Source organism: Siphateles boraxobius, unplaced genomic scaffold, assembly GCF_051911475.1.
Source record: "Siphateles boraxobius isolate OS27281-9 unplaced genomic scaffold, OSU_SipBor_1 66, whole genome shotgun sequence".
In the NCBI taxonomy this organism is placed as follows: Eukaryota; Metazoa; Chordata; class Actinopteri; order Cypriniformes; family Leuciscidae; genus Siphateles; species Siphateles boraxobius.
In genome coordinates, this window is record NW_027509193.1 from 7,219,378 (window position 1) to 7,232,374 (window position 12,997).

The following is a 12,997-nucleotide window of genomic DNA, read 5'->3' on the forward strand; positions in this document are numbered from 1 at the left end:
CACAATAGAATTGAGTGTTTGTGTATCCGAGGCAGTTTTTCATCTGTCATTTTTTTCTGGAAATATGATTCCTACCTTACTGGCAGACAAACAGGCCCAGGCTGTTAGTTTTGAAGTGGTTGCTTTTTTGCCAAGGCCTGGGAAGCCCGTGAAAGGACGTGTGGGCGGATGGAGAAAGAAAAAGAAAGAGTAATAAAGAAAAATAAAAAGAGATTGAGAAAAGAAGGAGAGCGGAGCTGCCAAAGAAAGCTTCCAAACTCACTAGTCAACATCAGTCATTATTCTCAAGACTTTGATGTAATTTCTCCCTGTTTTCAGACTTTAGGACAGGCGCCCGTGTCCACATGAATCAGGCTTGGCTGTGTAAAATAATCCTCAAATCATTTGTCATACCAATCCCAATGATTGTTTTCAAAGAAAGAATCATATAAGAACCAGCAGCAACAGCAAGAGTGATGAAAAGAGCTACTGGCTGCCCTCTACAAGTTAAACTAACATCAGTAATAATAAGGGTAGATCTTGCATTTGAAATTAACGTATCACCTACACGAAAACTAAAAGGCAACGTGAACTAAAAACACATTTGCTGTTGCAACTTTTACATTTTAGCTCCTTTTACAAGTCTTTGAGCTCTTTTATCGTGACTTTCACGGGACTCGTTCACGAGCGCTCTGAATCTCAAGTGCTACGCTGTACCAGGTGAGCTAACGAATAAGTTTACTATGGAGCTGGTAATCTAATGCAAGTGTCAAAATGTATGAGTTGACATATGAACATTGTGCAAGGAACTGTGCAAAAGTAAGTCTTTATTAATCGATAATCTGCTCCTTTAATCGTAATTTGCATGAAAAGGAATAAAATGCGTTTTGTTGGTGTTTTACTGCCACTAGTGTTCATTTCAACTGGAAACTGCTGCATTGTAAGTATACTGTATATAGCCTACAGTAGGTACATTTTATAGCTTAGGTCTCTCCTTAAGTGGGAGATATTTTCTCCTGTTTTATATCCAACCAAGCAAAGTCTACTATAAATATTATCACTCAGAAAAGCAATAGTGCACCTCTCAATAAGCTGCACGATTTCAGGTGTCACTCATATCTGTGGTATTAATGGTGCAAGATGAATTGCTCAGCACCAATAGCATAGTAGAGGCGGTTAAAAAAACTGCATCATGGATATTGAAGAGATTTCTTAGAGTTGATTACTCATATTACTCAATCATATTTACAGTTATTCATCTGACTTAGAGATTAATCACATTTCTAGTGTTTACTTAGAATCAAGTGTTGACACACTTAACATCTGCCATTGTTTGATGGTAAATATCGCAACAGTCAACAAAATCTGTTTTGAAATGGCATTTGCTTTTCATTTGCATTATATTTGAGCGTGTTAGTTAAAATATAGGAATTTGAGTACAACATGACTAAAATGTGAAATGTAACATGGTGCGTGATGAGTTACATGCTGAACTTTAACTTTGCTTGGTGTGTAATATTCCTGTTTGAGCTTAAACAACATCTGCAAAATTATGATGCTCAAAGTAAAATGTAAAGGGATATATTTTATTTTACAGAAATCACTTTTTAAGGACTACAACTGACAGCTGGTAGGGACTACAACAAGCTTTTTCCCGGGTTGGTGACATCAAAACCCCTAAAATGTACATAACCCCTGCCCCCGGGAACACACAACAAAGGGGGCGAGGCCATGTTGGGCTGCTTTAGAGAAGAGGAAGGGTTGTTGTCACTGTTTTTTACACCCCGGACAAAGTATGTCCTAAGGCTGATGAACTTAGAGAGGTTAAAATTTATTTTTAACACTGTTCCTGAACATTATAACCTCAACGTTTGTCGGTGCGCTGCACATTTTACGGATAACAGCTTCCAGAAGAGAGTGCAATACAGGCTATAGGCACATAAGCTTCTCATGAAAGATGGAGCCATTCCCATTTTGTCGGGACTCGGGGCAGTTTGTCCTATTATTTAAATAGTGTTTTCTTTTAACAGTTCCATTTATAAGCTTTATGAAGTTGCTATGTTAGCTATGATGTAAATGAAGGGCAAAGCCTTGTCTCCGCTAGCCTGCTAACTAATATTACATTACTGATATAGTGTTTACTTTAGCTTTTGTAAGCTCTTGGTTTTGTAAGACTGTTCACCGCCTTTTAGGCAATTATCCATGGATTTGTGATCCATTACTGTTTGTATTACCATAGTTTTCCGACAATAATAATAAAATGGTAGATAACATCTTATGATAAAATTACAAAAAAACATACCACTCTGAAACGTCCTGTGAAACTTGTGCTTGCAAAGTGCTCAGCACAATCATCGTGTTCATTAACATTGTCAGGGTCTGAATCGGGCTTGAAATGGTTAGAAATTGACGCCATCGTTAATATGTAAAATATGGGGAAAATAATGGGTTTTTTGAACAATCAAGCATGAAAACATATTCTAGTACACCCCAAAAACAAAATAAAGACTTTGTGAAAGGGCATAATGCGACCCCTTTAATAGCTACTTAAGTTTAGGGGTTTGTTCCAATCACTAACCAACCATATGATCAATAGCTTTAGCAAGAGTTGTTTGCATTTGCCTGTTTTTCAACAAGTGTGTGAAGGTTATGGGTTTCATTTGTTCTTCTAGGGTGAAAATAATGAAATTCTCCTCTAACCTAAGCTACCCAGAATACCTCATGCTCAAAACACAATGAAGACACTGTGCGGTATATCCTGCCCTCATAAATCTGCCATTTGGCACATTGCAAAGCTGCTGTGGACAGTTTAAGCCCATCTCAAAACTTCTAAACAAACTTTCTTTTTCTACTTCGCTGCCAGATCAATCCTTATGGATAAGCTTAAGACGCCATTGTCAGAAATGATTTTGAAATTATTGGGAATGCTTGGGAGTGAAGCATTTTAGCATGTTCACTCTTCATTATTTACTTCTAAAGTATTTGCCCACTCACTCTGAAAACTCTTCCCACAATCCGTAGGCTCTTCCAGGGAAATGTTTATATAAAGTGAATGTGTGCAGTTTGCAACTCAAGGACAAATTTTGCCTGATTTGCCCCTTAAAAAAGCTCTTCTTGATACTGAGGTTTTATTCAGTCAGTTAAGACAAAAAAAATAGTTAAGCTACCAGACAAAGCAGAAGCATGCCGCCTCAGATGTCTAAAAAATAATAATAATAAATGTTTGTTCACTGTAAAAAATGATTGTATTTTTAATTGTAAAAGACTGTAAAAATGCGACAATAAAAACCAGTTAATTGGTTAACAGCACGTATAGTAAACTTTACATTTGTAACATTAAACATGTTTACATTAAACTTGTTATTTTACAGTAAAATACTATTAAGTGTGCCATTTTTGGAAGTAAAAAGAACAAATCATCTTATAATTTACAGTGAAAACCCGTAATCTGACATTCCCAGAATTCCCTGTGACACTTTACATTTGATGCTTTTTAAATGTAGTTATTATTTCTTCATAGTTTTTTTTCTTATCAGTTATGTACATCAGGGTTTTATGGTCCATCTTCAGTTGTTTAATAAATGTTTTAGTGTCATGTATGTTACCATGTTTTGTGTTTGTGTGCATGACACTGTGTGCAGATCCATATCTTGTGGAAAAGCTAGGTGATGAACTTAATCATGTGCTTTTCTCTTTTCCTCCTGTTATTATGGCTGATGTCAGTATATGTGAAAAGTACATAATAGATTGTAGTGGCATTGTGGCCTTGCTAATTCAGCAGAAAAGGCTGTTGAATTTACCGGATTAAAATGTGTATATATATATTTTTTACATTTTAAAATAAGTTTAAAATAAGTTGTTGTTCTGTAAATATATTTTTACATTTGTCTTGTATTTTTTACAGAAATATTCTGGCAACCACTGCTGCCAGTTTTATTTTGTAAAAGCTACAGATTTTTTTTTACATGCTTTTTGATTATTAATTTTTTTTAATTAATCCATTAAAATGTAATCTAGAAAATGAAAAACACGTGATTTGGAAAAAAAATTAAAATGCATTTCATAGGGCCCTTAAAATGGATTTTTTGTCAGCTTAATAAATTGTTGTTGAAACTTTTTTTTTTTGAACTTGTTTTTATTGAGATCAAAAAGTAAAATTCACAACATACAAATACAATATCCTGGATGGTACAATATACATGGATACATCCCTATGTCTATCACTCCCCTAAAGCCTGTATATCATCCATAGAGAAAAAGGAGATAGATAGATATATATAGCCAGCATAAGCTTCACAGTATAGACAAGGTGTATGTACATCTAACATAGGTATCATGGAATATACATTTGGATTGGGGACCACTGGTCCATAAATAGATCCGTTTTCATCTGCAATCTTGCTGTAATTTGTTCCATATAGTACACTTACTTCACCTGTTGAAACTTTTTTTTTATCATTGCAGTTAATTAGACATGCTTTTTAATTACTAACATTTAATTTAACCATTAAATTGGGGGGGAAAATGAATTTAGGAATAATTAAAACGTATATAATAGGGCTTTACATGAAGTACCTGTTAAAAGGTTATCTAACAAAACATTTTTCCCAGTGTAAATTGTACAATAAACCTTGATTTATATGACATGATTTGCTTTCTGGAGTTCACCATGTTCTTAACTTGTCAGAGCCGTCATGAAATTACAGGCTGGTGAAAATGCAACTGTAAAACACATCTCTCCACGATTTCTCCTTCGCTGGAAGGCATAAATCAAGAGAAACACTAGGATGAGACGTGCGGGTCCATTGCGTCTGATTTTGCCAGTGTGATGTTTTTGAGAGACCTGATGCACTGAAAATGAATAGTATTGGCCGTAGGAGGACAGCTACACGACTGATTCATTTCAATTCACTTACGTGGGTGAAGCGTGTAACCACTTTCCCACATGCAGATATCAGCTGTGTCATTTCAAACCTGTTTTTAATCATAACCATGAGCTGCTGCCAGGAGGTTTTGTGTGAATTCCCATGAATTGCTAGAGTCACTGGGCAAGTTGATTAAACAAAGCTTTGGCTGAGATGGAGCTTTGCTTGTTCTGACTTGTCCCAGGGTTCTGGGTAAAGATGAGATAAGTTAAATTTGGCATGTGTTACCTTTTGTGGTTTAAATGACGAGTGTATTAAAAGTAAGTTCTGTTTTGTGAAGAAACTTGCCATTTTAAGGAGCACAGCAGGCTGTAAGAAATGTGGCCAGCATGCTTTTCAACATTACATGAACATTGAATCCATTCACTCGTAATAACTGTCTAAATGTGATTGATTCATCAGTGCACATTATTCTAAAGAAAAACCTGATTGCCTTTCTAATCCTTTAGCAAAACACTAACTCGTTCCACCTTTCTATTGTGGCTGAAATCATCTAGGCCACGCAAGCTATTGGACAATGTTAACCAACAGTTGAATAATAAAACCTCACCTAAAGGTCCTGACCTAATTTTTTTTTTTTTTTAAATCCTGTTTCAAATGGAAATACATTACATTATGAAAGTAAAGTGGTTGCGTACATCATTTTGTGTTGGCATTGAAGACACAATCAAGATTGACCCCATTTAGTTACATGTTCCCGTTCTTATTGTGCAGTTAATCAATATTATATTATATTATATTATATTATATTATATTATATTATATTATATTATATTATATTATATTATATTATATTATATTATATTATATAAAAACAAAAAACTTAACTTATTTATATTATATTATATTATATTATATTATATTATATTATATTATATTATATTATATTATATTATATTATATTATATTATATTATATTAATATTTACAAATATATGTTTCCATAATAAGGAAGTTCACATTTTAGTTGCGAGAGCAAATTAACATTTTGGTTGTTTTTTCTCTCTCTAGAATACATTAGCTGAGCCAGTGTGACATATATACATTTGAGCGAAAAAAAGCAATATTTATGAGACCATTCTATACAATTTAATTGGTGAAATGAATTCCCATAATTGCTTTTGAGATTTCAGTCTTTCCTCATTAAAGCTGAAGGCTCAAGTTCCTCACTCAGTATACATCTATGTGATGTTTTCACCTTTTTTGTTTTCCAGCCGGTAAACATCATAAATCAAAAAATGTTGCGTGATTTATGTCTGTGGCACAAATGGTGGAGGACTTAAATGGCAAAGTTTAATACTTACTATTAGGAATTTTTTTCAAATCACCAGCCTGAACTATGAGCAATAGTAATAGTAATGCTTGCCTTAGACAAAAGTAAATGTAAAGGTCAATTAAGGTTGGTTTTTTTGTTCCCAGGCAGCATGAGAACAACTCTTCTGACTCATAAAGAAAAGCTGCACAGTAAACTTCAATTAATCACACAGAAGCCAAACAGATTGATTTTCTCACACTGCAGAAGTGCCCGAAGGCCTCAAGACACTTTAATCAGTGAAGGTCATTTCAAGACTTTGACGCCTATCTGCCTTCCCTGAATAAGACTGATCACTTTAATAATTAGTGAATCCCCTGACTGCACAGATTCAGTGATGCACTCATTGAATAGAGCACACGTGTGCAGTGCACAACGAGTGATTTAAAGCAATGGACTGCTGAGTGGATCTTCTCGCGGGATAACAGTTGTGGGAACGAAGCACAGGTGAACGGGGGTCAGGCCATGTGGAAAGTATGCTGAGCTAAGGAGAGAATCAACCAGACTCCAGTATCGGATACTGACCTTGCTCATCCACCCTGCCCTGGGGGTCGTGACCTTTGGCACACACTGATAGCAGCTGACACTTGTCCTTGTCAAGTCTTACACAGGCCACATTCACAATGACAGTGATTGTTACATTAAAAAAAATAAGTTTGTAAATGCATGTTGGACACTATAAGTTGTTTTTTTAAAAACAACTTATCTGTAACGCATCTGTATTGCGTGTCCAATAAACTTTACCCACAACTGCTGTTATCACATTTTCTCTCGCAGCCCTGATGCTTTAATTCTGCTCCACCAAAAATGTTCTGAAGGTTTATATGGATCAGGGTTTTATTTCCATAAACTCAGACTGCACATGAAAGAGACGGCGGCTCAGGCCCGGCTGCCAGTGTTTGTTTACTGGAATGATGATCAGGACTCCACTGGATCTAGATTAAAGATAGAGAGAAGCTAGATTTTTTAAGAGTATGAATTTCTAGTACAAGAATGACTTCTCTAAATATTTAAATATTACATTCTGATTGGTCAATCGCTGCATTTATCTACAGACAAATGTTGTTTTATAATGATGCTAATCTGTGCAATTTAGCATCATACACAATAATAACATTATATTATATTTTACATTATTATATAATGTATACTAGGCTATATAAATGAAAAATTACTTATATAGTATAATAATATTATCATTAATTTATATACTGAATATAAATATATATTGGCATTGATTCAACAAGGTGCTGAAAGCATTCTTTAGAAATGTTGCCCATATTGATAGGATAGCATCTTGCAGTTGAATGAGATTTGTGGGATGCACATCCAGGGCACGAAGCTCCCGTTCCACCACATCCCAAAGATGCTCTATTGGGTTGAGATCTGGTGACTGTGGGGGCCATTTTAGTACAGTGAACTCATTGTCATGTTCAAGAAACCAATTTGAAATGATTCGAGCTTTGTGATATGGTGCATTATCCTGCTGGAAGTACACTCAAAAAAATAATCATTGGATGAACTCAATTAAGTTGTGGGCAGGATTTCCATCCAATAAATATATGTAGCCCCAACTCAAACTGAGTACATCCATTCAACAGAATGTAAATTAGTTAACCTAACTCATTTGTATCAAATAGATGCAAAAGAATATAAATGAGTGACTTGATTAACTTATTTCTATCAAATACTTATTACTAACCAGACTGACTTTATTTCTGTCAGATGTCTACAAAAGTTTTATTGAAAATTAACAGGGGTTTATAACTATGTTTTCCATTTAAAGTTACCATAACAGTGATTAGTGTTTCCATTAGTTGGGCTCTTAACTCTTATTATATCTATTGTCTTTTTAGGCTGCTGTGACAGTGTGTTTGTTAAACACATTTGGAGCAGCAAAGTAAGCTAAAGTGAAATGAGATCAGCTGATGATGGTTACCTGTTGATGTTTTTATAATCATTATGAAACAGAATGATTTACTGAGGTTTTTATAATCTAACCATAATGTTTTCACGTTTCTTTTCACAACACATACCTTGTGTTACTGCAGCATGAGATCAAGGAATATTATAACACTAAGTTTGAAGACTTTAACGAACATGAGCACAAAAAGTCTGTTTCTGATGACACACACAGACATCAACAATCAGCGTATGAATCTCAACAATGGTGACAATCAAAAGTACTTTGCTGCAATGCATGCTGGGTACCACCATAGTACAAAACTCCCAGCATGCATTGCAACATGAATAAATTATGCAGCTGAACTGTCCTATAATTTTGTTTGATTCTAAATATTTGCTTTTATTTTTTGCTGTTGTGTTTGTTGTGAATTAGTAGCTTTTCAGGGATGTTCTGAATTAATCTGTTTATCTAAATATTTGTGATTGTCACCATTGTTGAGATTCATACGCTGATTGTTGATGTCTGTGTGTGTCATCAGAAACTGATTTTTTGTGCTCATGTTCGTTAAAGTTTTCAAACTTATTGTTATAATAATGCTTGATCTCATGCTGCAGTAACAAGGTTTGTTGTGAAAAAAACATAATTGTTAGATTAAAATACCTCAGTGAATCAGTCTGGTTCATGATGATTATAAAACCATCAACCATTAACCATCATCAGCTGATCTCATTTCACTTTAGCTTTCTTTGCTGCTCCAAATGTGTTTAACAAACACACTGTCACAGCAGCAAAGAAAGACAATAGATATAATAAGAGTTAAGAGCCCAACTAATGGAATCATTGATCACTGTTATGGTGACTTCAAATGGAAAACATAGAGTTAAACCCCTGTTAATTCTCAATAAAACATTTGTAGACGCCTGACAGAAATAAAGTCATTCTGGTTAGTGATAAGTATTTGTTAAAAATATGCTAGCCTCTCTCGTTTATATTCTTTTGCATCTATTTATTACAAATGAGTTAGGCTAACTGATTTACATTCTGTTGAATGGATGTACTCAGATTGAGTTGGGGCTACATATATTTATTGGATGGAAATCCTGCCCACAACTTAATTGAGTTCATCCAATGAATATTTTTTTTGAGTGGAGCTATTAATAATTTTTTAGTTAAACCAATTAAATATATTTACACATATGATCTTAAATAGATTTATTTAAATAAAGCAAATTAGATTTAAATGTGTCACCTCTAAGAAGGGCTTGAATCATTTTTTGGAGTGTAGCCATCAGAGGATGGGTACATGGTGGCCATAAAGGGATGGACATGGTCAGAAACAATGCTCAGGTAGGCCTTGGCATTTAAACGATGCCCAATTGGCACTAAGGGGCCTAAAGTGTACCAAGAAAACATCCCCCACACCATTACACCACCACCACCAGCCTGCGCACTGGTAACAAGGCATGATGGATCCATGTTCTCATTCTGTTTACACCAAATTCTGACTCTACCATCTGAATGTCTCAGCAGAAATCGAGACTCATTAGACCAGGCAAGATGAGTTGTACCCGGTGGGGTCTTCTGCTGTTGTAGCCCATCCGCCTCAAGGTTGTGCGTGTTGTGGCTTCACAAATGCTTTGCTGCATACCTCGGTTGTAACGAGTGGTAATTTCAGTCAAAGTTGCTCTTCTATCAGCTTGAATCAGTCGGCCCATTCTCCTCTGACCTCTAGCATCAACAAGGCATTTTCGCACACAGGACTGCCGCATACTGGATGTTTTTCCCTTTTCACACCATTCTTTGTAAACCCTAGAAATGGTTGTACGTGAAAATCTCAGTAACTGAGCAGATTGTGAAATACTTAGACCGGCCCGTCTGGCACCAACAACCATGCCACGCTCAAAATTGCTTAAATCACCTTTCTTTCCCATTCTGACATTCAGTTTGGAGTTCAGGAGATTGTCTTGACCAGGACCACACCCCTAAATGCATTGAAGCTGCTGCCATGTGATTGGTTGATTAGATAATTGCATTAATGAGAAATTGAACAGGTGTTCCTAATAATCCTTTAGGTGTGTGTATAATTTATATAATTTATATAATTTATTAATGTTATGAAGAAGAAGAAAAAATATATATAGGCTATATTTAAAATATTTTTTTTTATAATAACGAAGCTCACGTTTTAGATTTAGACAAATTATATTTTTGATAGTGCCATTGTCTATTTAGCTGGACCAGCATAACAGATACATTTTTTTAGCCTGATTTGAGCCAAAAAAAAAAATTATGATAGTAAAATCATTTCAAATGAAAACAATATCTAATTTCCATTTATTTATTGTACTAAATATTCGATGTACAGCCAAATGTTCTTGTATTGGGGTCCTGATCACACTGATAGGGTTTACTGTGCAATAAAATCTGGTTCATTGGTCGTATCTTTGTGGTTCATAAACATCTGTAGTGCATATCCAATAAACTTAACCCACAACTGCTGTTATCACATTTTCTCTCGCAGCCCTGATGCTTTAATTCTGCTCCACCAAAAACTTTCTGAAGGTTTATATGGATCAGGGTTTTATTTCCATGAACTCAGACTGCACATGAAAGAGACGGTGGCTCAGACCCGGCTGCCAGTGTTTGTTTACTGGAATGATGAACAGGACTCCACTGGATCTAGATTAAAGATAGAGAAAAGATAGATTTTCTAAGAGTATGCATTTCTAGTACAAGATTGACTTCTCTAAAGGCAAGACATTCACAAAGAGTTTACAATATTATATTATATATTACAATATTACACAATCTTATACAATATTAAAATATTTCGGTCACATGCATTGAAAGGTCAACCCCTTGAGCCTTTAGTTTCACAAAAAACTATCCATTCATCCATCCATCCATCCATCTATTTCATGCATGCATTGCTATGTCCATCGACAGAGGTAACACTATCCTATAATCATTGCCCTGGACCTTCCTCTGGAACCAGGATCACAATAACACATTGTCACCGAAATACACCATTGTATCTCATTACTACTCAACAGTCCCTTGTCTTTTCACAATGACATCATACCACATTTTACTCCGTTTTACCCCATTAAAAAAATTAAGTATGTGTTTACGTAATTATTGTAGTGTTGGCTGCATTCATGAATTTTCTTGAATTTATGTCAAATAAAATTGATGGTTAATTTAGATTAGTTCACTATTAAGTAGGAGTTATCCCTCAGTAAACTCCTAATTACCTGCTTATAGTAAGTTATTGTAGTGTTTAAGTTTAGATATTGGGTTGGGTTAAGAGAAGAATATGGTTATGCAGAATAAGGCATTATAATATCTGCTTTATAAATACTAATAAACAGCCAGTATGTTAATAATAAGCATGCTAATTTAATAGTGAATAAATGTACCTAATCTAAAGTGTTACCAAATGTATTTATACTATAAATGCACATATAAATGTATATATATATTGATGTTTTATTGCAAGAAAAATAAAAACAAAATGATAAATAATAGCTAAACTATTACAGTAAGTTACTAAAAATGTTTCAGTTGTCCTCCTGAAGTGATTATCACAAGTAGGCTACCACTATTTTCCAGGCCCTATTTTCTACCATTAAACCATTAAGTGCTTAGTATTTATGTTAAATACAATCCTTCCCAAGGCGTGTCACTGCAGTTACTATAGTGTGTGTGTGTGTGTGTGTGTGCGTGCGTGCTTGCGTGCGTGCGTGCCTGCGTGTGTAGAATAATGCAAGTCGACACGTCATAGTGACTGATGTCTGATTAAACTCTCTCTTCTAGCGGGAGCACTTTATAGTGAGCAACAATGGGAGAGTTCAGAGAGCAGCCGAGAGCAGAAGGTGAGTGTGAATGTGTGTGGGCTGTTAACAGTTGTCAGGTAAGTGAGGAAAGCCTGAAGCAGCAAATCAAGAAGTGTGCACAGAGTTTAACAAGAGATGGGGTTAAAAATCCATCTGAAACTGTCACCTGTCAAACTTGAATGTGAGTGTGAAAAGCACAGCTGTGGGGGGTTGTGTCATCTTTTTAAATATGAAAACACCTGTTTCTCAATGCTCCTGCTGCTGCTAGCGTTGCACATTTTTAATGACTTCATCATCTAACACACTACTTGAATTGGGTGGGTCAGATTAATAAGTCATGTGAGTGGGAATGATTAGTGCAAGATCCTCCAGGAGCAGAATTTACAAATGCTAGTCAGTTTTAGATAAATGACCAGGAAACTGTTGCTCTAAAACTATTTAAGACAGAGGTCAAGGTTTGGCTCACAAGAATAGCCCAGCTCGCCTCTGCTGGTGGATGTCGGAAGTACCTGACCAAGTCCTTGTTAGTATTAAATAACTAGGCCTAAATTTTTAATTTGTCCCCCTAAAGGGATTATCACAATTTTTTATGTTAAGTACAACTGATGACTTTTAACCGTTATTATCGGTTAATATACCTCAGAGGAGGGTCGTAGGAACTAAGTTATTTAGAGGTAGGCAAGATCTGAGGACTGTCGTCATCTCTAATAAAGCTTAGATAGGAAGTCCTGTCGTAAAAACGAGGCTATCAGGCTTCTGAGGGCTCCTCCGGGGCAGGGACGGTTTTGAGAAATCGTTTCTCCTCGGCGCCCTCTGGGGTGCGACTCTCTGAGGAGGGTCGCAGGACTGGCAGTTCGGTTGTTCCCTGCCGGTTCGCCGTTCAGGGCACAGAGGTGTCAGCGTCCCCATACGATCCTCCGAGGAGGGTTCTTGTCCGCCCAGATTTCTAGGGGTCCTCCCCACTGTGGTGGACCCCGAGCAGGCTTTGGTTATGGAGCAGGAAGTACTGACACTTCTGCAAAAGGAGCTGTAGAAGGGGT